The sequence below is a fragment of the Meriones unguiculatus genome, chromosome 10 (assembly GCF_030254825.1).
Source record: "Meriones unguiculatus strain TT.TT164.6M chromosome 10, Bangor_MerUng_6.1, whole genome shotgun sequence".
Classification (NCBI taxonomy): Eukaryota; Metazoa; Chordata; class Mammalia; order Rodentia; family Muridae; genus Meriones; species Meriones unguiculatus.
In genome coordinates, this window is record NC_083358.1 from 64,261,502 (window position 1) to 64,286,040 (window position 24,539).

The window sequence follows — 24,539 nt, forward strand, 5'->3', positions numbered from 1 at the left end:
TTACCCACCTTTGATACAAGGTCTCATTATGTTGCTTAGGCTCATCGTGAACCCATGATACCCTTTTTCATGCTTTGGAGTAGCTAGGATTACAGGCTTGGAATCCCATAACAGCACAATATCTGAGACAGAGGTTGAATCCTCCAACTTTCAAACACTTCCATTAACTTAGAAATAATTGGTAGAAAGAAAGGATTAGTAAGATTCCAAACCGTATCCTTTCCAAGTGGTGTAAGCGGAGTACTGCTGTCTTTGAGGGCATCTGTCGCTTCTGTGCTTTTAGTCTCTAGCTCTGGAGGAAACTGGCCGGTATACTCCTTCCCGGGGCACACATTGTAAATATACTGTGAGTCAGGGAGAACATGGAGACGTTCCAATCTGGCAATCACCAGAGAAGGAAAAAGTCATCAGGAACATGAGACTCTAAAGAAACAGATGTAAGAATTACTTTTTATAAGTTTTGTTACAGAATTTTTTCCTAATTCTTCACTTTTAGGAAGAATTATGTAGGTGTACAGATCAGCATGGTCCAGGAAAAAAAAAATATCCAGCAAACTGGGTTTCACAAATTGAAAAAGATGCAAGGGCCTGGGTGTGGTGGTGAATGCCTGAAATCCCAGGAGGCAGAGGTGGAAGACCGTGGGTTCCAACTCAGCCTGGGCAACCCCACCTCAGACTGAAAAACAAAGAAGAAGAGAGAGGAAAGGGGTCTTAAAAATAACACTACAGAGATGACATTTTATCCAAATGTAATTTTAAAGAAAATGAAATCACTTTCCTATTTCTGTTTCACATTTTCTTTTTCACAGTTCATGGTTTACTTCTATTTAAAATGGAGGTTTCTAGTTTCCTTTATAACAATAATTTGTGATGGGAATATAAATTCCATGCAATTTATTACTGTGTAATTGAGGTTACTTTATATAAAGTCAAATTAGATCAGAAGAAAAAAACCCACAAAATTTTAGAATATTAAAGTAATTGGATGATGGTTTTATGTGTTTTTTTTTTCCTTTTCTGATAGTGATTTTATAGAAGTGAGGAAAAATACAGAATACCACACCAGAAAATGAGGGCATGTTACATAGTATTTGAGGGTTGTTACTGATATATTTGTCACAGTGAATTACAACAATATACCAATTCAAATTAATATCTACCATATAAATAACCACTTATACTTAATTTTAGTCTTTTATACTTTTTTTGGCTTTTAAAAAATCTGTTTTATTTGGATTCTTATACCTACCACCTTTTCAACCCCTCCAACATTAGGTAGGAGAGAAAGAAGGTTAGAGTAGGAAGGGCATAGGTTCTTTAGACTACTTCCTGCTGATCACGGTTGTCAAGTTCCTTGGGGAAAGTACAATCTTCACCTAGTCAGGACATCTCCAACTTCTTCTTGTCTCTTTTTTTCTTGACCACTCGACAAAGTAGCAACAGCAAATTTTTCCAATTTATATTATGGTCCTAATCTTTTTAAAAGTAATGCTAACCTTAAATGGATGATGTCTGAAGTTTATTAAATGGGATTAGGGTTAGAGTTAGGATTAGGGTTAGGAGCAAGAACCAGAGGAAGGAACACCTGTGCCTCCTGTCTTGGGGCTCTGCTCTTTTTGTATCCTCTCCAAAGTCCCCAGAATTAAATCATCCTCAGCTGGAAGAATCATGCCCCTGCCAGAGCACGCAAGAGGCAAATAGTCTGCTGCTGTGGGAAATCTGAAGCAACCCCATATCCAACACCTGGGACTAAGACAAAAACATGTTTACATAACATAACTGGATTTTTAAAGACACCAAAATTCTCACTATGCAGATTACATATAAAACAGATCAAATTTAATTTAATTGATATTCTTGTTTAAAATGCTTTATGCTACTTATGTGGCATGCACAAAAAGCAACTATCATAGGAACGTGGAGTTCTTTGAACTTTCTCCACACTGGAGGAGTTCCCTCTAGCATAACTCATCAATACTTCTGAGCCTGGCCTCCTGCCGCGGTATCATGCAATCTGCTACAAAACACAAAAACAAAATCCAATATTGAGCTAAAAACACTTATTTTTTAGGAGGCACAAAAGACTGCCAATTAAACACCAGAAGAGAGTGGTACAAAGTGTAAAAAGACTCCTCAGGAGCCCCGGCAGAGGGCCTTCAGGAGAAGCTTAAGAAGTGCCCCAGAGGGGACAGACGCTGCCCTGGCTCTTATGTGCATACCCAGCCTCTACCTAGAGCGCTGGCTGCTGAGAACCCAGGGGAAGCCTGTAACTGAATGATCAGGGACTCAGTGTTCCTTGCTTTCCATCCTCTGTCAGATCAAGCTAATGTGTTGTCTTAGTTTCACAATTTTTAGCTTTTTCTGTGTTCATGTCGGGTCATTTGATACTTGAAAAATGTCCCCACTTCTCCTGAGGCAGTGAGAGCATCGATCGAGGCGGAGGGTCTGCAGCCAGACTGTCTGCTCTCTAGCTCTCCCTCTTCTGCACTCTAGCCTGGTCCTGGGGATGCCATCAAGCTTCTCTCTGCCTTGTTTTCCTCATTTGTGAAGTGGAACTAAAATAACGCTCACCTGTCTTGAGGCTTCAGTTTGCTGATGAATCTGTTCTACTTAGGGGTGTTCTTGGAGTGAGCTATGATTGTTTCTTCTGTTGTAGAGGCTATCTCTACATTGATCGTCACTCACTCTTGTATTAACAAGCAAGTTCTTCATTCTACTTCAGTTGAGAAGTCAGCTCTTTATGTTGTCTGCACAAAGCCAATGTACAGTGATGGACTGCTAGACTATTTGCTGAGGAGCCAGAAAAAGGCTTCTTCCTTCGGTTGAAATGTTTTCTTCATTTGATTCCTAAAGCAAGACTCACCCTTTAATTTCATGACTAGAAATAAAATAGTTCCAGCACAGGGCTGGAAGAGATACTTAAGAGCATTCTGTCCTTGCAAGGGACCTGAGCTGGCCTCCCAGCATTCCTGTTAGGCAGCCTGTAAACTCAAGAGCTGAGGGATCTAATGTCCTCTCCAGCGACCTGCACTCATGTGCATATGCCCACACACAGACACACAGGCATACACAGAAATGAAAAGTCTTTTAAAAGTATGTACATTGGGATGCTACTAATCTAGTATGTCTTGGGTTTATGATAAAGTATTAATTGCAGAAGACATTTATAATCTCAAAATGAGAAGATAGAGGAGGGAAAAGTTGTGGGACAAAGGGGAGCTGAAAGTATGGAACTTTATGTTATTTCACTCTAGGTCTGTTCAGTTTTCCTATGTGATTTCTTAGAAGAGTCAATTCCAGTGTGCCTGGACAAATGCCTTCCTTAGTTAAGAATATGTCTGCAAATAATTTGACAGCTCTTGCCAAATGGTGGTGATGTCTTGCTGCCTGTGTTTATAACTGAGAGGACCAAAACCAAAACAAAACAAAAAAATCTTGACTTGGTTGAAATTTGGCATGTCACCAATATCTCCTCATGGTTCTGTGGTCCTCTTTATTGCTTTTGAGAGTACTGTAGACAGTCACTACCTCTTTTCAGAAGCATCCTTCAAGGTTTCTAGTGATCTTGCAGCATGTTATTGTCCTGGTTCAGATCTTTATTCTTTATATATCTTTCTTGATCAACTATGCCTGTCTGCTTCTCTCTCTCCAGGAACCTCTAAATGATCATCTTAAAAATCCTCATTCATCCTTTAACCTCATGGTTTAACAATACTTCCATTCTGCATTTTCATCTAAATAGGGAAACCCTGTCTCATTAGCCTATCCAAGGTCATTCCTGTTCCCTAGATACACCACATTTGTTCATGCCACACCCCAGGAGTCTCTCCGCACCAAAAGCTATGTGTTCATTCACTAAATAACATGTTTCTGATGTTCTATTTTTAGAAGAGCTTATCTTTCTGTATTAGAAGTTTAAAGAGGGAAGGATGCTTTTGATGGTCATTTGATTTTGATTACTGAATGGCTTGCTCTGTGAATACTCTGTTGCTGCTTCATGAAGTGCTATATTCTACTATCCTCCTTAAACAAGGTTTATGGATCCCTCTTCTTTTCTTCTATCCAAAGATTTTTTTTTTCTGGAGACCTACAGAGGATTTCTCTTCTCATTGGAGTTCTGTGTAGCCCTTTCTATAATGTCCAATTTATTTAATTACAATTTAAAGAGGGCAGACATTCTAAGGGAGCATCTTACACATCTGTCAATAAAGGTTACTAGTAATTCCCACATTACAGGGGTAGATCTGTTCAAGCTCCTTTCCTCCTTAGTGTCAGGAGAGGGAAATGATGGAGAATCTGACTGAGGACCAGACAGAAGGTTTGCAGACATATTCTTAACTAAGGAAGGCATTTGTCCAGGCACAAATCATATAGGAAAACTGAACAGACCTAAAGTGAAATAACATTCTGTGGTTAGATATTTACAGTTTGGGAAGGAGGGAGGTGACGCAGAAGGGGGAGGGCTGTGGTTATCTGAGAGGATGAAGCGAAGGCAGCAGGGTGAATCCCACCTTTCCGTTTTCTTCAGCTGTAAGTGCTGGCACCTGGGACCAGAGCAATGGCCAATTAAGACAGACGTCAACGAGCAATTTACCTACTTAGAAAACTTCTATATAGCTTCTCTTTTCTTGCAGTCCGGCTTCAGGAACTATAACAGAGATATACAATGGAACAAGCGGACTCCCCCCTGCCCCCCCAACATTGTCACTTCAGGATAAGTGTGCCCACAACTTACCAACTCATTAATGAACACCAGGAACCTCACCTGCTCCTAACTGGGACCTGAAAGTAAATTTGTAGTCAGCTGTATTTGTTCTCTTACTTCCAGGTGAAGAGATTTTTATTTAATGTCTGATTCAGTGAGAACAATTTCAGAACAAAAGGGATGAAATAAATGGTAAGAATGAAATCTATCATAATGAGGAAACCATAAGGAATCTACACCAGAGCGGCATATTATTATATGTAAATTACACTTCGAAGGAGGACTAATGGGGTTGCTCAAAATATTTGGAATAAAAAAAATTACAAGATGAGGGAACAGATTATGTTGGAAAATGAGCATCTGATATTTGGAATTCACGAGATACCACCTTGGGAAACAGTTGGCGAATGGCTGACTTTGAGAGTTTAGCTCTGCTCCCCCAGTCCCCGGAGAAGGTGAATCACCTCACTTTATATTTATTTCCTAAAGTGCCGAAACGCTTACAGACTTAGCCAGGAGACCACGAAGTAAAGATGTTAAATAAACAAGCCAAACTGTAAAAGTTCATCAAACGCAAATGGAATCTTTTTGGGTTCCTTTTATATTTACAGTTTCAGAACATCAGCATAAAAGAAAATTTTCATTTTCCTAGGAAGCCCCACACTGTTTCCCTCACCCGAGACTGCGGATCTAATTTGATGTGCCTCCCTCTTCTTTTTTTTTTTTTTTTTCGTTTTATGAGGTGTGTGACCAAGGTTTCCATAACTTCTCCAAAGTGTCGCTGGCCCTGAAGAAGTTGACGTTCACCGCACTCTCCCTTTTTGGAGCCCTTCCCAGCTCGCACCCTGTCCGCGCTACCTCCACGCGCTTTGTTTCTGGGAGCTGAAGGGGGCGTGCGGCGAGGCTTCTGGACCAGCCGGGGCCGCTGGTCCGGCTGCAGAGCCAGGGATGCTCTGAGGAGGACGGGTCTGGAGGTGGCTGGGGCCGCTCCAGGCGCCGGGCCGCGTAATCCCTGCGCTAAGTGCTTGGCTCGCAGTCTGCAGTCACTAGTGGGAGCTGGAGAGGGCGAGCGAGAAAAATTCCAGCGGCGGCGGAGCGGGAGGAGGGAAGGGAGCTGCTGCTGCTGCGGCGGCGGCAGAAGTTGCCGGCGTGGTGCGCGGAGCGCGGGCGCGGAGGACGCGGGCCGGGGGCGCGGCGGCGGGTAAGGTGCTCTGGGGGTCCGGGAGGGGGTGCGGGCCGGGGGTCCCCGGGAGAGCCCGCGCTTTGTGCGGTGATCCCGGCGGGACACGTGCTCCTCGGGGAGCGGGGGCGCTCCCGGGCCACGAGCGCGGGGGACGCCGCGGGGTCCCCCGGCTCGGGACCAGCCACCTGCCTCGCCCGCTCCGGGGACCAGCCCGGAGGGCCACCGCGCTCAGGGGATGGCCGCAGCCTCCGGTCCCTTCGCGCTCACCCCAGCCGCTCCATCCTCTCCGTCCCCCTCTCGGCCCCGCTCCTTCGGAGTTTCGCCGACGCGGAGCCCCACTCCGCGGCTGACTCGCCTCCCACCCTCCCTCCCCGCACTCCTTCCCTCCCGTCCCGTGTCGCCCCACACTCTTTCCCTCCGTCCCCTGCAGGGTGAGGGTTTCTGACTTTGGAGAAAGACCCTCCGGAAGTTGTGCGGGGCGGCAGGTATCTTGTTTCTCTGAGCCTCTCCAAGGGGGCTGAGTGCTCGGTGCTGTGAGCGGGGACCCTGTGGCCTCCTTGAGTTATTAGGGACTGCTCTTTTCTTAATCACCTTCCCCCAAGGTGAGGTCAGTTGCCGTGAGCGGCCACAAAGGTGCCAGAGAAACAAAACAGAAGAAGCGAGCTGAGGAACGGAAGGTTCCAGACATATCTGCAGTGAAGCGGAACCACCTGAGAGAAGGTTCCTGGATTCTGGAAAAACAAAAGGCTGCACCAGTCCCCAGGATGGAGTTCAGCTGAAGAGCATTTGAAAATAATCTGAAAAAGCGCTTGGTGTAGGAACATCTTTGCTGCTCTAACTTGAGGCCAAATCTTTAGTTTTCATATGTATAGTTTTTGGGATCTTGGTCACAACTTCCCTAATTATTACTTTGGGGAAGTTAAAGGAAATATTCTATGTCAACGGGGACATTTATGTTTTAGGAAAAAAATAATTTCATCTTTGTTCTTTTATACCTTTTTACACTCTGCCGATCAAGGAGAATTATGTCTAACTGCAAAGAAAATAGGAAAGGATTTGTCAGTAATTTAAAAAATATGAGACATTCCAGGGATCAATAATTTCTTTGGAGAACTCTCATTACAAGTTCGTTGTCGAGGATATTACATGTTAGTGAAATATGTGAGTTGTGACACACTTGAATCATTGTGCGACACCAAAAAAAAAAAAAAAAAAGTTTGTGTGTTGCAAGCAAATCATACCAGTGATGGCTTTTTATGGAAAACTTAGCTTGAAGCTAATTGCTCCCATTTCAGTTTTCTTTAGTCCTGCATAGTGTACCTTTGTTTTTAGCAAAATATGGCCCAGGGCTACAGGACTGGGTACACTGTGTTATTTGTCCAGTCTGAATTACCATTTAGAAAGCTACCTTTTCCTTTTGGTCACAGGAGGCAAGCTGATATGATCTTATTATGCATGTGTGAGGGGCTGCTGCTGCATTTTAGTAGCACTGATTTGTGAATTGAAACCAAACTGTTTGGGTCTTGGTGAGTTAAGAGTCTTGATTTATGTCCCGCTCATGACTCCTCACTGTTGACAGCACCTATGCCACCTTGTTGACCAGGTGCAGCCGGTGTGTGGTGTGTAGCCAGGCAGGGGTGTCTGAACCCCCCTGGTAGATTAGGATTGGCACAGCCTAACTTCTTAACCTCTTAACCACCAAGGGAGCAACTCATAGCCTGTTCAGAAGTTTCTCACGAAAAATATTTAAGCTCACAGGAAGTGCTTTTTTGTTTTTCTCATGGCTACAACTTTTTCTATAAATGTTGAAAGTAGGTGGGGGAAGAAGGAGGGAAAAGATTGGGTCATATCAGTAGCCGTTCTTGAGGTTTCTTTTTCAACCGGAGGCCAACAGTTTAACTCCCATAAAATTCAACTGTTTTACCTGTAACTTACCTGGAGCATGATGGTTGGAAAACAGCTGTCACAGCTGGCTGTTGTGCTTGCCTATAATCTAGCACTCAGGCAGCAGCAGCAGGAGGGGTATAGAGCAATCTGGTCTGCATAGTGCATTTTAGGCTACCCAGGGTTACACAGCAAGATTGCATGTTCAACAAGGAATCAAATTAAACAGATCTCCAAAAAATTGGAGAGAAGTGAAGACCTAGGAGTCGACTGGGACATTTACAACGTTACTTTTGGGTATTTTTCATTTTCATCCATAGAAAGAGGGAAAGGATGATGTAGAGTTTACTCCAGGCAGCTTTTCACATTTTTATGGTATCTTTTCACTTAGAGGCTGAAGCCTTTTTATCTCTCTCTCTCTCTCTCTCTGGTATCTTGATTACGTTTGTTTTCACTTAAATATCTGTGTTCCTGCTCTGGACATCTCATCATTACACACTGTGGAGACATTGCACAACTGCAGGTATAAGAGAAACACAGTCCTCTCTATTGGGCTTGTGCTATGGAGAGGGAAGAGAGTGGGTTATAGAAGCACAATCCATTTCTGGTAGTGAAGGTTGCCATTAGGAACGTCAGAGTTGTGTGATGGGAGCCTAGAACCAGGTGGTCCAGGTGCCTCCCTGGTCACAAGAAAGCAAACCCCTGAGGAGAAAAAAGGGATCATACCCTGGCTGGAAATGATGGGGACAGCGGAAATGAATTCAGAGGCATAACCGGGCCTGAAGGATAAAGCCTGTGATTCAAAGGACACTTTACTGAGCCCTGTGGAGGATGCTAGAGAACCGAGCAGACATGACACAGCACATCTGTCTTGTGAGAACAGGAGTGTCTACGGGGAGATGGTGTGGGAAGTGTGCGGTGATGTAGCTGAGAGGCTGGCCAAGGGTGGAAGCAGAAGTCCTTGATCCTTATCACCGAATGGAAGGATCATCAGGTTGATTCATCACCGCTCATTCATTTTTCTTCTAGTGTTGGGGAAAGAACCTACAACCCTGAGCATTAGACAAGGGCTTAGTACCAAGCTCCACCCCCAGTCAGACATTTCCTTCCAAAGGTCAGACAGACTTCAGTCCCTCCTCACAGTTTTCAGATGTAACTTCCTATCTTCCTTCAGGTGGGAAACCACAGTGCACCCAGGAAGTGTGGCATATTCCCAGAGCCGTGGATGTCGTCAGGACAGTTGTCAGGACATGTGGTTCTTTTTGAACGGGCTACAGGGAGGGCAGTTGTCCACCCTCACTTCATTTGTGGTAAGGGAAGCCACAGAGGAAGGAAAGCAAGTAGAAGCCCTCTAGTCTGAGTGGTTTTGTTTTCTGCCAACTTTGAAACTTGGGAAGCTTCCTGAAGGACTGCCCGAGCTGTGCGATCTAGACATCACCCACCATGGAATCTTAGCCCCTTGCCTAACCATGGTAGCACGTAGGCAGCAGTGACAGTTGAAATAATGCTGCATGTTTCATTCGTTGGATTTTCCGTTTCCTCTTTTTCAACCAGTAAATAAATGGCTGTATGTGGCTGCAGCTTAATCAGTTACAAAGTAGTCTTGGGATTATGTCCCTCCTGAAGATAGTATTTGCTTATTGGCTAAAAGAGAAGAACAGTATGGTTCAATTTATGTATGTCTGTAACATTTCTTGCCTGGCTATATTGAGATAAACATTTTAGTCATTTTTATAACAGTTAGATAGATAGGGATTTAAATAGGTACAGAAACATCTGTCACTAGTTAATTTGATGATTAATGGCTTTAAAGTGAGTCCAGGAAGTCAGTAATGATCATGGCTTTGTCTAAATTAATCTCTGACTAAGAATCAGTGTGTTTTATCTAACTAATACACTTTACAGCCATCTATAAAAGGCACTAAATTGTCGGCTCTTTGGAAGAAGTTGCTCTTCTGCCATTGTCCAACACACTTTAGCCATCACACAACCGGTCTGCCCTGAAGGGCTTTCTCTCACGACAGGATGCAGCAGAGGACTCAGTGGCAATCTTAAGCAGTGTGGTTGGGCCTCATTCTTCTATGTGTAGACCTCTTCTCCCACTACTTTTGGTCATTTCCAACTGGCCAGTGGTCCCTTCTGTACCTGTCTGCTCTTCTTTTTGCCCCCACTGCCTTTGCCAAACCTCTGCACTATTGCCCACTGGCTTCTATGTTAGATGTTTTCTCTGTCGATCTGGGACTGTTCTCAACCCTCCTATTTCATGCTCTCTGGGCCAGAAGATAGCCTGGCGGAAGCACCCTGATTTCAGGTGACTCAGATTGTCGGGAAGCACAGCTACAGACAAAGCTGGGGAGGGTGGAGAGTGAAGCCATGTGTTCTCTTGGCTCCTTCTCTGCTCCGTTATCTTGGGTGGCCTGTGCTGAAGGTCACTGTTCTCCCTGGGGTTCAGATTCTGGTCTCCTTGAGCACTTTGCTTTGTGGCTCACAGCTTCTTGTAGGTTGTAGTTTGTAAATAAAGCCTCACTTTCTGAGAAGATGTGTGAGGGAAGGTTCTGTTTTCTGTTCACCTGCTTCCGGCACACCTCCTTTTCAAGGAGTCTTTTTGGACTGATTAGAGGAGCAGTTGGCCTTCCTTACCACTGGTGGACCAACTTTCAAATTGTAGGATTATCCTCCCACATTGGCTCATGAGCATATTATTTAAATATTTTACTGCCAATCTTTTTACCGGTTTAAAGTCTTTGCTTAATAACTTGTATTCTTTTTATGCATACATTTTGCTGCTTTTCTCATTTTCTATTCAGGAATATAGTGCAAATTTATAGAGTCATTGCTTAGGGCCAAACACTGGGTTAAGTAGTGTGGATACACAAAAGACAGTCTTTGACCCTTGTTTGGAGTATACACTGGGGCTGGAATAAACAACTGAATACAAGGTTTATAAACTTAGTTTGGTAGTAGGGTGAATGAAATATGCTGTGATGAAAGAGAGATGCAGGGGACGGGGTGGCGGGATCATTTGTGTGAGCACATAAGAAGCTTAGATTCAGGGGCAGGTGTAAGTGACCTGCATATCAGTTATGCAGGCTGGAAATACATAGATGTTAGCGGCTTTTCCTAATGACATGTATGATGAATGTTCTATGCAAAATTAGGAAAATCAGTAATGCCGATTAGTTTTCATAAGTTTCTTGCCAGGTGTGGTGGCTCACAGTTTTAATCACAGCAGTGAAGGAGCAGATGAGGGCAACTCTCTGGCCAGCCATGGCTATGTTCTAGGTCTAGGCCAGCCATGGCTATGTTGTTAAGATCCTGTCCAAGAAAGAGAGAGAGAGAAAGAAGAGAGAAATAAAGAAGAAAGAGAGAAAGAGAGAGAGAAGGAAAGAGAAGAAAGAAAGAAGGAAGGAAGGATAGGAAAAAGAAAAAAACTAAATTTTTTATATCATGATTTAAAATTAAAAGTTTTATATGTGTATGTTTACCTTAAAATGTTTTCTAGTGTATTTTGCATCCTTAAACTATGTACATCTTTGTGTTGCTTATATTTCCCTCCTCCTGTTTTTTGTTTTTTGTTTTTTTTGTGGTGGTTATGTTGTTACTGTTTTTGTTTTTTGATACAGGGTTTTTCTGCGGAGCCTTGGCTGTCCTGGAACTCACTTGGTAGGCCATGCTGGCCTTGATCTCAGAGATTCTGTGTTAATATAGGTGTTTTGAAACATACTGATTATAATCTGAAAATTAAGCAACAATGTTGTTCATCTACCTAGTGGGTGTATTTTTTTCCTTTTTAATGAAGATTTTTTTGAAAAGGTCATTATGCAAGAAGAATAAAAGGAAATTAGATAATATTGCTACCATATAAATAACTTCTGGAAATTCAGAGATTCTCACATGTGAGAGTGCAGGAATCAATTACACAAATCATATAGATCTTTTATTTGATGAGAAGTCCTGTTGAATCATGTCTTTTACAATACAGAAGGAGCCACTGTTAACATTTTTGGGCCTGTGCAAAATCGAGAGTCTAATGTGCTTTAGCTTTCTTCCTCTTTTTTTCACTTGAATCTGTTTATACAATATTTCCAACTCAAGATGAGGCCTTTCTGCACTTAAAGTGACTTGGGAATCTACATTTCAAAAGAGCTGCCTTCCATTCTTCCTTCCTTCCTCGCCCGATTCTGAAAGCAGAGACAATATGGATGAGGATGGTATATGTAGAGTAAGTTACTCCCTCATTTTAAGTGTTCTCGGAAATTGGAACCACCCGGTAAGAAGTTGGCAGCTGTGTTTAAAGGACCTGGAGTAGGTGACCTCAGGTTGCTTCATTTTTTATGAGTCATGTCAGTGTTGAAGCCAACAGCCAGATGGACTAGAAAGAATCCATGGCCAGACTGCTTTGAAGGCCTTACTTACTCATCCCGAATGCCTGCTAGTTAATTTATATAATGTGAGATTAACTAAGAAAAGTTATAGGGAAACTCACAGTATTCCAAAATAAATGTAACTACTGCTAAGCACATGCATGTGCGTCTCTCTCTCTCTCTCTCTCTCTCTTTCTGTGTGTGTGTGTGTGTGTATGTGTGCGTGTGTGTGTGTTTGCAGGCATCTGGATTTTCATGTATGTATGTACTCATAGTGTGAAGGCCAGAGTTTGACATCAAAAAAGTGTAGGTGCTCTACATTTTTTGGTTGTTGTTGAGACATAGTCTTTTACAGAACTTGGGAGCCAGCCTGTTTGACTAGACTGCCTGGCCTGCAAGCCCCATCATTCCTCCTGTCTCAGCCAGTGCTGAAATGACTGTCATAAGCAGCCACACCCAGCTCATTTTTGTTTCTGTTTTCTCTTTTCACATGGGCTTTTGAGGATCAGGCTCAGCTCCTCATGATCGTGTCTAATTCCTAGATGGTAAATCTGTTCTCTTCACTGCCTATGTGACACAGAATTCTAATAATAAACTTTTTTAGCTTATCCTATAATTTTAGGAGGAAATAATACTGAATTGATATGACGGTTCATAATAAAAACACTCAGTAGATGGAACAACGAGGTTCTTTGCTTTGTGCCCTTCCCAGGTGGGAACAAAGCTGGAAGAGCTAACTCTTACCTGCTTAGTCAACGTTTTCATTCCCAAGTCCTCAGCGGGCAGCTTCGAACCTTCCTTTCTCTTGATTAAATCAATCACTCTTTAAATACTTATCTTTAACATCTGTACCAAATAAAAATATTTTAACTCTCTCTGAAGAGGAAAACCATGCTACATTGTTTAATTGAATTAAATTAGCTTTTCAGAGACATTTACCTAGGAGCTGTTTCTGGAATCAATTTGGAAAATGATCTTTATTCTGTAGCATTTAAGTTTGATTATGTTTTTCTTAGTAATTCTCCGTGGACCTGATTCACTCCTTGCCTCAGTCATCAAACCCTAGAGATTTTTGTAGCCAAATTAGGCATTTCCTACACCAGGATTATGCATATTTATGAAATACTATGCACTTCCTCCTTAAATGTAGAGGTTTAAGGCATTCTTAATTCTAAAACAGAGACTGAATTTTATCATTTTAGAACATCCTGTGGAGATTAGCCAAAGACCATATATCCAACTACTCCCAAACCTGCTTTATAGATGGAAATTTGGGGGGAAAGGAAGGGATTTTGTTTGTAAAAAAAGAAAATGGCAGCTAATCTAATGCTTCCTGTAGATGTATTGCCTTGAAACATTATATGCTTCATGTTCACCAAATATTGGGTGTGCTACATTGTTTGCATTCTCTTTTAATTGCTATTTTACAAAACCATGAAAAGAAAATTTGAAATTGCTTTAAAATCCAAGAGTTCAAGTTTTTCTTGTGGAGTTTCTCCTCAGTGATAGCCACGCAGAATACATTTTGTGTGCTTGGTGCAAAGACTCTAACAATGTCCTCCTCTTGTGACTGTTTATGAATTAGCAGCTCAAGGATAAAATCAACCTTTAAAAAACAAAGTGTTGGTTTTATGTGCCACAACTGGAATTTTGGAATTGAAGTTTTCCCCTAAATCTTAGAATATATGAGCAGTATTTTTTCTGTGCACATTCCCACTTTTTCTCTTTTCTTTGTCCATCCCTGTCTCTGTCTTTTGTGGTCAATCTGAGAGCACAATTATTCAGCAATATCTTTCTCCTTGTCAAAGAAAATTAAAACACGGTTACCCTGAATACTCAGATTTTTTTCTTTGCTATACCACTCTTAGCTGATCGATGTTTTGATATTTAGGAGGCATTGACTTAATACCTTTATTATATGAGATAATATTGAAGGATATATTTCCTTTTGGTTATAAAATCACTTAATTATGTAATTTTAGTCAGAATTTTAAAATGAAATATATATACTTTAAACATCCATAGAGACTTGTTCTTAGATCAAAAAGGCCAACAATGACAAATGCATTCATTGCATATTTTGAAAATACTTAAATATATTCTTTTCATTCTCTTATATAATCTTGTCAGTATATAAAAATCTACATAAATCATGTTATATAAATTTCATCAGAACTTCTCAATCTCTCATTTTTTTTTGAAATTTCAAGCATTTAAGCTTGTGATTTGAAAGTTATGATTATGCATTCTTACACATTTTTCTTCAAGCTTACTAGCATGCACCCTGGCTTAGCACGGATCTATAAATTCCTTTTTTGGCTCTCATCTTCAAACCTGGAAGGTATAATGCAGTTTAACAATAATATTTTATATCTGTAACTTTTGAATAATGCCTTCATCACAAATGGAATTAAATATTTATGCAGTATGAATGAATTTGATGTCACATTGTAAATCAAGGATAATTGAGTCTTGCTTTGAAGAGAAGCTGTGTTTAACATTTCAGAATTATAGACTACCAAAAAAATAATGTAGAGCATAAATAGATGGCATACGGAAGGGAAAACGAGACTTTGTTGAGAACACTGATGAAGTGTGAAATTGATTTAGTTCGTCACTCCATCTTTAGGTGATGCCGTCAGGAATATGTTAGGGAAGGCTAGGATTGGTCTGCAAAAACAGTGTTTGTATGTTTTTATGTGCAAGTGCATGTGTGTGTGTACATGCATGCATGTATGCCATGGATGTATATATGCAAGTCAATAGACAACCGTGAGTATTTGTCCTCATCTTGTTTGAGACAGGGTCTCTTGTTTGCAGCTTTCTATAACAAGCTAGCTGTCCCTGGAGATTTTTGTGGATTCTCCCATCTTGACCTCCTATCTCGGCCTTCCATCTCACCATAGGAGTTCTGGGATTATAGAACTGTGCTACCACAGTAGACTTTATGTGGGTGCTGGACAAACTCAGGGACTCATGCATCATCTTCTCAGTTCAGTTTCACCTCCATTTGAAATAGGGTTTCATGTGATCCAGGTGGCCTTGAACTCCTGATCCTCTTATATCCACTTCTCTGTTCCGTAGTCATAGATGTGTGCTAATATGCCTGTCTTCCATGATTTTACTTTTAAAAATTAATAGTCTATGAATGTCTTAGTTTCTCCGTCTTAAAGGACTGTGGTCTGGTGTCAATGAAATCGTGTGTGTGTTCTTGGAACTGGGTAGTACTGGTTAGCATATCTCCTTTCTTAGATTTGTATTTTAGTCTTCAACCAAAGTAGATACTCTGTAGTTCTGCTGAAGGGGCAATGCTTTCCTAGCTCTGGCTTTGCTTGCCCTGACTGTGACCACCCTATAGTGTGTAGTCTTTGCCTCTGTTATGTTTTCTTGTAGCCTTTAGCTTTCTAGATGTTAAGATCTCTCTCATTTTACCTCTGATGTCTCTCACGTGGTCCAGTGGATCAGTTCATTCATTTGCTTGGGTTTTTCTGTTTCTGGTGACATCTTTTTTCATTCAGCTAAGTTTGGAGTAGAAGGCTGTGGTGGAAGAGAGCTGCCCTCAGCATGGCAAGCACAGAACACTTTCCATTTTGTGGACTGCTTGCTTTTGCCTGGCTGTCCTGGGGAGGAAACCCAGAGCCTCCTGCACGCTGGGCAGGTGTTCTACCATCGTGCTCTGACTTGAGCTTCAACTCTGGTGTTAAATAAGAGGTGAACAATGTTTGTGTTCTGAAATGATGTCCATGTGCTTTTGGTGATATGAGAACCCAGTAACACAACATTGCAGAGGTTAGTTTTAGGCTTCTCTTTTATGATAACCAAGGCTCATTGTCTAGAAAATACAACAACACTACAGCGTTCCAATGTGAGTCTTGGCATCTCTCCCCTAGTAGCCTGTAGACTTGGAACTCTTATAGGCTGTCCTGCTGACTTGGCATTTCATGTACTGGAAAGCCTTAGCATCTTTTGCAGGGATGGAAAACTTAATCTACACTTCCTCTTCTACATCATTTGTAAAGATCTTTAAATAAGAACACTTCCAGTGTCTTTCCTGCTTGCAGTTTTCTTGTCAGAATAATACATTTTTTTTCAGTCTTTGCTTCTCCAGTAGATGTTCATTTAATCTTCTGATGAGTAAGCTCTTTTTAATAACTTTTGTGGTAGAATCTTGGTGCTTTAAATAATTAGTGTATTATATAGATTTGTTTCTTTCTCTGTAGGATCTGCATGTTTTTTAATTTGCTATAAATGATTTCCCTGTGACAAAATCAAATCCAGCCTTCCCTCATTATGTTTGCCAAATTCTTCAGTGACCTTATGCATTAGCATAGGCAGTCTCACAAGCTTGCCAGATAGGCAACGAATAATTATGACATGGAGTAGGGAATCATGCAGAACTATGGTGGAGAGAGGTGAAATTCAAAATGAAGTTGTACAGGAGTAGAAAAAAAAAGTTCCATAGTAAGTCACTTTACAACCATCCCAGCTGAAGACTGGACCCCTGTTTCCTCAGTCAACAGCTGCTTTCAGCACATGGAGACCCTGGAGGCTCACGTCAGAGTCTCTCCTGCTAATGCCAGGCTCAGATATTGGAGCCCGTGCATTGCTCAGTTTGAGGGTAGGAAGACTGCTGGCACTTGGACCCGTGGGCCTGGACTTTTAATCTTAGAAAGGCTCTGGATGGGAGTTAGAGCGTTATGTGTCACAGTGCCTAACACGGCAATTGTATATGCAAGGGCATGTTACAGTAAGAAGACAGCCGGATAGTTAAAGAGTGTTTAAGAACAGTTTGGGCTGGGAACTGTATGCTGAGAATAATGATGGAGAAGGAGAGAAGGCTGTGTGGAGACGGGATTCAGTAGTAGGGTTTCTGTCTAGTTGTGGTTTGTGGGAAGCCCAGGGTTTGATCCCTAGCACCACAAGTAGTAAAAGAAAATGTTCCAAGTGTTTGAAAAGATATTTTTGAAATTAAATGGTGAAATGCCCTTTTCCTTATGTAACATTTCTTTTCAGAGAGTACCATCAGTGGTTTTTTCCCCCTAGAGTGAAGGTATGGCTCCTTTTTTACAACTCACTTTTTTATTGCATCCACGTGTTGTGTGAGTGCTGCATTTTGTGGAGAGATGTAGACAGTCAACATGGATTTGGTATAATAATATTTTGGTAAAGTTTGGAACTCGGACAGCTCGGGTAACTTGTTTATAATAGAACACTGCAGAAAGGGAGAATCACTTAAAATCGGCCAGTTTATAGGAAATGCTGTTTTAAGTGTAAATTTAAGGAAGGTGTGCTATGTATACACACTTACCCGCCTTGCAAAAGAGCTCAAATAGAACGTGGGCACTAATAACGCAATAAAGACCTATAAAAAGTCTTTCATCCTGAAACTTGAAAATACATTTTCTGTGTTTGCAGATGATGCTGGGTGGTCAATTGTGACCTGCTCCCAGCATGCCTTGGGACGTAGAATGAAACAAGGCCACCTGCCAGGCTGGTTGTAAGTTGCTGTCTGAGCCATTGTTGCCTGCCCTCCCCCTTTGCTTCACATCTTCACAGGACTTTTCCAGATAGAATCCCCCTCTTTGATTTAAGCACAATACTATTATTTTTGATGTAAAATATATTAGAATGTGGCATATTGACTAGGGCAATGAAGTCCTGCTAAAGAAATCTTTAAATTCCAAAATAATTAGATAAAATATGTAATTTTTGCTCTGTGGACAGCAAGTTTAAAATGAATCTCACCATTAAAATCAAAATGCTAATTTTGCCTCTTAATTCTTAATATGTAAAACATTAAAGGCACTCTGTCAAATCAGAACATTTTGCTAATTAATTAATCACCGTTTGATTTTTTAAAGAAGCATAGATATTGTAAGAACATATGAAGTTATGCTGTAATTTCCAACAGATAGGGAGCTTTCTTACTGACTCCTTAGATTCCAAAATATAATTTTTCCATTATGGAAAATCACTTTATGTTGGGCATAAATAATCCTATATTTGCTTTGCTAATGATCCAGCTTATGTTAAAATCACGTTACTGGTTTTAATGATGTAACTTCTGCTCTGCGACCTTGTGCATTCTGGAGGCTTGTAATGCTTGTCAAGGGCATTTCCTTTTATTTATTTTAATTTTACCTTCCATTTAAAGCATCGAGTGACCCTTCGTAATTTTATTATGAAGCCATGAAATAAGGAAGGCCTAGTTGATTATTTTTTACTTTAACTTTTGTAATCTCATATAATTCAAGTTGTCTTTGTATTCTCATTTTTCAGGGCAAATAACGTTTTTTTTTGCAGTTTCTCATCACAATAACAGATGAGGTAGCATCATACATTTTGATATTTATTGTTCTTATTTTAGCTTTTTACCACTGTTCTCTCTCTCAGGGAGGGAGTCAGGCAGCTCATTGAAAGGGAACATGACCTGGGAGTCAGGCAAAGTGGGAATTGGCTCTCAGCTCTCAGGTTGATGGGTTAAAATGAAATTGGCCACCTCACTGCGCCCGAAATGCTCTGGTCCTGTCACCAGAGCACTTGCTTAACAATTGTAGATTGGTGGATTCTTAGAGCAAGCCACTATTAACTGCTTTGTCTTTCTGAGGGTTTTGAAATTTCAGAGACCAAAGTGAGTGCATATTTATTGTCTAAATCTTTCTATCTGCTCAGAGATTTTGTACCTATCATATGGAAAGTTATCATGCTGTCATTTCTAGACATGCTCTTATGAACATTTTACTTGAAGGTAGCAAATGATTTTGGTAAGGGGACAAAATTTTTTTCCATAATTAATTCTTTTCTGGAATTATTTTTTATAAGAACTTTAAAGCAGTTGTACAAATGAGTTTGTTTAGGTCCACATTTATCTTTGTGTTTGATTATAATATATGGATTACAATGGCTAGTTTTACAAAATACAAAGGACTTACCTGGACATATAAATTAATTTCTTTGATAGTAACTTTAATCACTAAGAGGTAATCTCTCTACAGCATTCTTTATTAACTTTTTTTTTTTTTGGCTTTTAGTACTAAGTTTTATCTTTAAAAACTCCTTTTAATAGAACTAACAAGATTCAACTGGACTTGAGTGTTATGTGACTAAATTGTTTTTTTTTTTCCTTATAAAAGTTAGCACCCATTATATTCTTTCTCTAAAATTATATTTGTATTGTTCTGGGACTGATGAGTAGACTTTTTTAATTTTCCAGGAAACTTGGTGTATTTTGCTTTCTTCAAGTTGATCAGTAATTTCCTTTTAAGAGACTATATATTTATTTAGCAGTCAACTCTATTATCTCTCTATGGGCTGCATTTCAGTGATATTTTCTACATTAGCCATACCAATTTTTTAATCCCAGCATGCCTCTATGTTGTTAAAGTATGTCAGCATGTGCTAACAGGATAATTACCCTTATCAGTTTAACTGAAATGTAATTGAGGAGACAAATAGCCAAAGTCCCTCGCATTTCTTCATGGAGCATTTGCTGTTAATATGAAAGAGGAAGGTTCCATTAAATCCTATGGACTTAGCTGTTTTCCATGATTCTTTTGTTTTAATAAGATAAGGGGGGGGAATTGGAATTCTGAAGAAATGGTGAGAATGTCCCCTCCCATGGCAAATGGATAAGGGTTTGTAATAATGAAATCCTTGAATTAGAAATGAGAAAGAATATGAGGCAAGTAAGCCAATTCCATCTTTATATGTATTTTTTTTCTTGGAAGCTGGATTGCAAGTGAACAAAATAATCCTCATATGTATGCTCCATTTATATAATTTTATTCATGAATTTTCATGGTGCTACTATACATTCTGATCAGCATCATACTCCTTGTACAGTGATAGATTTCATAGAGACATTCTCACTCAAGTATGCCGTGTACTGACTACCTTCTCCCCTTTTCTCCATCCTGTCTCCTCACTTCCCCTACGTATAGACGTAATCTTACCCACAGCTCATCTCTTTTATAGTGTCATGCTTTCTAGGTTCCTTATATGTGAGAAAATGTGATTTTTATCTGTGGGTCTGGCTTATTTCACTTAATATGATTACCTTCTGCTCCATCTATTTTCCTACAAATGACATAATTTCATTTCTCTCTGTTTTATGTGTATGTAGATACATACCGAGTTTGCCTTATCGTAACCCACTTTTAGAAAATACTGTCTTAATCACGTAGCACTCAACTTGGCATCTCCTTTTCTGCTGGCATTTCCCCCCTTCAGGTTTTATTTCTTTGAGCTGTATCAGTTTGTATTTTCTAATTTATGGAATTGGTCATGTATTTCTGATTTTAGAGTTTTTGAAAGTGGATGTTTGGGTTGATAGTAAGGCTCTTTCACTCCGTGTCCTGCCCTGAAAAGTGGGAGTAGGAACATCGGTTCAGACAAAATCTCGGCATGGAGAAGAGGAAGTGGACATCTCCATCCCTCTGATGCGGCCTCACTAGGCATAGGGACCACACACCAGGACAGGCCACATGCCCACGAGTAGTTGGCCAGTAGAAAACCGACTCCCAAGGTTTTGTGTGTGTGCTTTTTGTTTTGTTTTTGTCTTTTGTTTGTTTGCTTGCTTTGATTTCCTTTTTCTTTGTTGTTGTGGGGAGGTTGGAGGGAGAAAGAGTTAGGTGGTTAGGGAAGTGGGGTAGAGCTGGAGAAGTTGGGGGATGGGAAAGAAAATGATCAAAATGTATAAAAATGACAGGAAGTAGGAGAAAACAAGAAACAGGACAGGAGCCTACCGCAGAGGGCTGCTGAAAGACTCTACCTAGCAGTGTATCAAAGCAGATGCTGAGACTCATAACCAAACCTTCGTCAGAGTGCAGGGAATCATAAGAAAGAAGGGGGAGTTAATATGACCAGGAGAAGACAGGAGCTCCACAAGGACAAAATATATCAGGGCATATATATATAAATATATATATATAGGGGGTCCTCTATGAGCCTGTTTCTCCAAACAAGAACCATGTATGGATATAACCTAGAACCCCTGCTCTGATGTAGCCCATGGTAGCTCAGTATCCAAGTGCGTTTCCCTAGTAAGGAGAACAGGAACTATTTCTTCAATGGCTGGCTCCTTTACCCACCTCCCACCCCACACTCGAGGGAGAAATAGCCTTGCTTGGCCACAGAGGAGGACTTTGCAGCTGACTAGTCCTGAAGATACCTGATAAGCTAGGGTTAGATGGAAGGGGAGGAAGACCTCCCCTATCAGTGGACTTGGAAAGGGACAGGGAGGAGATGAGAGAGGGAGGGTGGGATTGGGAGGAAATGAGGGAGGGGGCTATGCCTGGGATACAAAGTAAATAACCTGTGAGTAATATTAAAAATATAATAATTAATTAAAAAAAACGACAAGAACACAATTTTGAAAGAAAATCGGTTCCCTCAGTGATAATTTAGTTCAAGTTCTTGAGGAAACATTTGTAATAAAATCAATAACAAAGTGAAAAGCTAAAAAAATGAGACTATGTGCTCATTGAGGATGGGGTAGGAGTTAGGTGCTACAGAGCTCTTCTTTCCCAGCACCTTCTCAAAAGTGTGTGCTCTCGCTCACCCTATTCCAGCTCTTTATGTGGTACTGATAGCCTGCCTTACTGGTTACTTTTGAAAAATGAACGAGGGAAATTCGAAAAGCTAGTTGATCAGTTTTAATGAGAAAGTATTTTCTTATAAAGTGGTTCCAGCTGCAGACATTTTTAGGTTACAAGTATTCATATTAAAAAATGCAAGTGTTTAATTAGAAGTAAAAACCTTGTAGAGACAAACTTATATTCTTTCCTTATTATTCAACTTGGGATCCGTCCATTTAAACTTCAAATGCTTTCTTCTAAACAATAAGATCGATTGTATATTTTCATTGTGTGAATGACATTTTCTCTTGGATGAGTTAGGGAAAGTCTGGTTAACTTTAGCATCACTGGAGCTTGAAGAGACATTAATATTAAACAAGTGTTTAGTTGCAGGACATGATCAAGTTTACATTGTTGCAGAGCCTTAATTAAAGTTTTATTAAACTGCGTAAACCATGATCCAGTTTGAAAGTAGATAGACATCTGTTTCAAATATTATTACTACAGCTAGAAATTAATAGCCTTTTTCTTTTGAGTCAGAGCATTTCCCTTCGGAAGCCTTCATTTGCCTTTTCTCATGATTGTTTCTCTCTTTAAGTAACTTTGAGGTATAGATTATTTTAAAAGTCATTTCTAGTAATTTCTATAATTATATGAAATAAAAGCAGGGTAGTCTTTGTAAGTATTTCATTGAAGAATAACAAAGCAAGAGTCTCTTTTGTTTATGTTCAAACCAAATCTATAGTAATGCACCACACTTCTCGTGGCTCTTGCCATGGTTGGTAGCCACTGCTTTGGGCCCTCCTGCCTGCTCTTTCCTGCCTTCTCCTTCGTGAGTGATGACAAACTCCAGATAAATGTTTGCATTCCTTTTGCTCGCTTAATAAACACGATCACGTGGTCTTCTTTTGTGTCAGTGATACCAAAAAAAGTCCTTCAGGGAGTACAGCTTATAGGAAATTTTTTGTTTATTTTTCCTGCTGGAGAGAAAACTACCTATCTTTATTTTATTTAGAATCGTTTATGCTGTCCAGCTCACAAAATATCTCCATTTGCATTTATGTTAAACTGTGCTTATTAAGATGATTGAAAACATATATCAAATATACTTTGATATTATAAAATGCAGAATATAGCAGCTTTTACCACGTTGCTGTGTCTTAGTTCTTCAACACCTAATTATTAATGAATGTATGGTCAGTGGAAATACTATAAAAGAGTGTGGAAGAGACTCATTTTCTTACAGTTTGTTTTTGCTCCTTCTTTAAACCATCTTTGCCTATATTATGGTCAGAATGAAGTTCTTTTATATCCTCACTCCATCTGTAGTTGAATTTTAGCTGTGAGGTTTGAGTTAGCATTCATTCTCTGTCTCTCTCTATAGCCAACTCTCCAAGTGAAACTTTTGAATTCATCTCTTGCTGGGTAGTTAGTACAGCTCTGTTATACTGTGCTTCTTTCTGGCTTTCCACATGAGGTTCTTGTTGGCATGTTTTCTATTCTTGTACTACCACTTTGTTGTCTACATACAGTTTTATTCTGGGCTCTGCTGCTTGGCTGGGCAGGTCCCTTCATTTCCTTGTCCTGTTTTGTTTAACTCTGGGCTACTGAGCTAGGAGCCGTAGGAAGATGTGGGATAGAAATAGTAGTTGTGCTCATATTTTTAGCATATATAGTATATATAATCACTGTATACTGCTAAGATTTAGTTTGTTAATTTCATTTAGGATTTTTATATGCATATTAAAATTATATTATTGCTTTTATTACTGATAAACATGATAAAAATAACTTTTATTTTATACAATCAGCAACCGCCATTCTAAATTCTTTATTTGTCTGTCTCAGTTGATCTATTTAAATGGAATCATGTAATGTATTATATTTTGTAACAGGCTTTTTTTCCTCTTAGTTTAATATTTACAAGCTCCATTTATATTATAGTACAGGTCAGTACTTAATTAATTTTCATTTTCAAGACAGTTTTCATTTTGTAATTCCATTGCATAGTTATACCGTAGCATGGTTATTCATTCACTAACAGATGGGCCTTTAGGTTGATTATACTTATGATGATGGTGATGTTATTAATTGCATGTGCTCAAAGGACTGTGTGCACGTTTCCCTGTTTCTTGAAAGTATACCTATAGTGATCCTTCTGAGTTATGTGGTAACTCTGTGTTTAATATTTTGAGGAACAGTTTGCTAAATTGGTTACAGCAGTTTACATTTCCATCAGCAGTGTACGAGGGTTCCCATTATTCCATACCTTACCAACTTTTCATCAGAACATTTGGCCCATTGTGCTTGAAATTCCTGCATCATCAGAATCAAGCAACAAAGGTTCAAACATGTTTTAAAAATTGCCTATCTTATGTAAACACATACCTTTCCCTTGTAATTCCCTATCTGTGAAGAATTAACAACTATACATATAGCACTTCTATTCTGCAAGGGACTAAAAGTAATCTGCAGGTCATTGAAAGTTTACAGAAATATAAACACTTGCCCATTTTATAAAATCACTTGAACATTGGCTCATTTGGGAGTCTAGGAGATGTCCTGGAACCAATTCCTTGTAGATACAGTGGGACAATTGTGGTTTTGTTGGGAGCAGTGATGGATGTAAAATAATTTATGTTTTCCTGATGAATAAAACTGTCAGGGATCTTTTTGTGTGTGCTATTGGTCATTTCTACCTCTGAATTAGAGAAATACCTGTTCATATCATTTTGCATATTAAAAGGATGCTATCTTTACTTGGGAACTGTATATTTCACATATTCTGAATATAAGTCCATATCAGATACATGAGTTGCAAATATTTT

At 40.0% G+C, this 24,539-nt stretch overlaps 1 protein-coding gene across 1 annotated transcript in view; it reads left to right on the forward strand.

Moving 5' to 3' along the window:
- Positions 1-5,678: 5,678 nt before the first annotated feature.
- The window catches only part of Bmpr1b (bone morphogenetic protein receptor type 1B), a 323,473-nt gene continuing 304,612 nt past the window's right edge, over positions 5,679-24,539 (forward strand). Inside the window, exon 1 of the mRNA XM_060392619.1 lies at positions 5,679-5,906. The gene's annotated coding sequence lies outside the window, so the exon portion shown is untranslated. The remainder of the gene's footprint in view (positions 5,907-24,539) is intronic.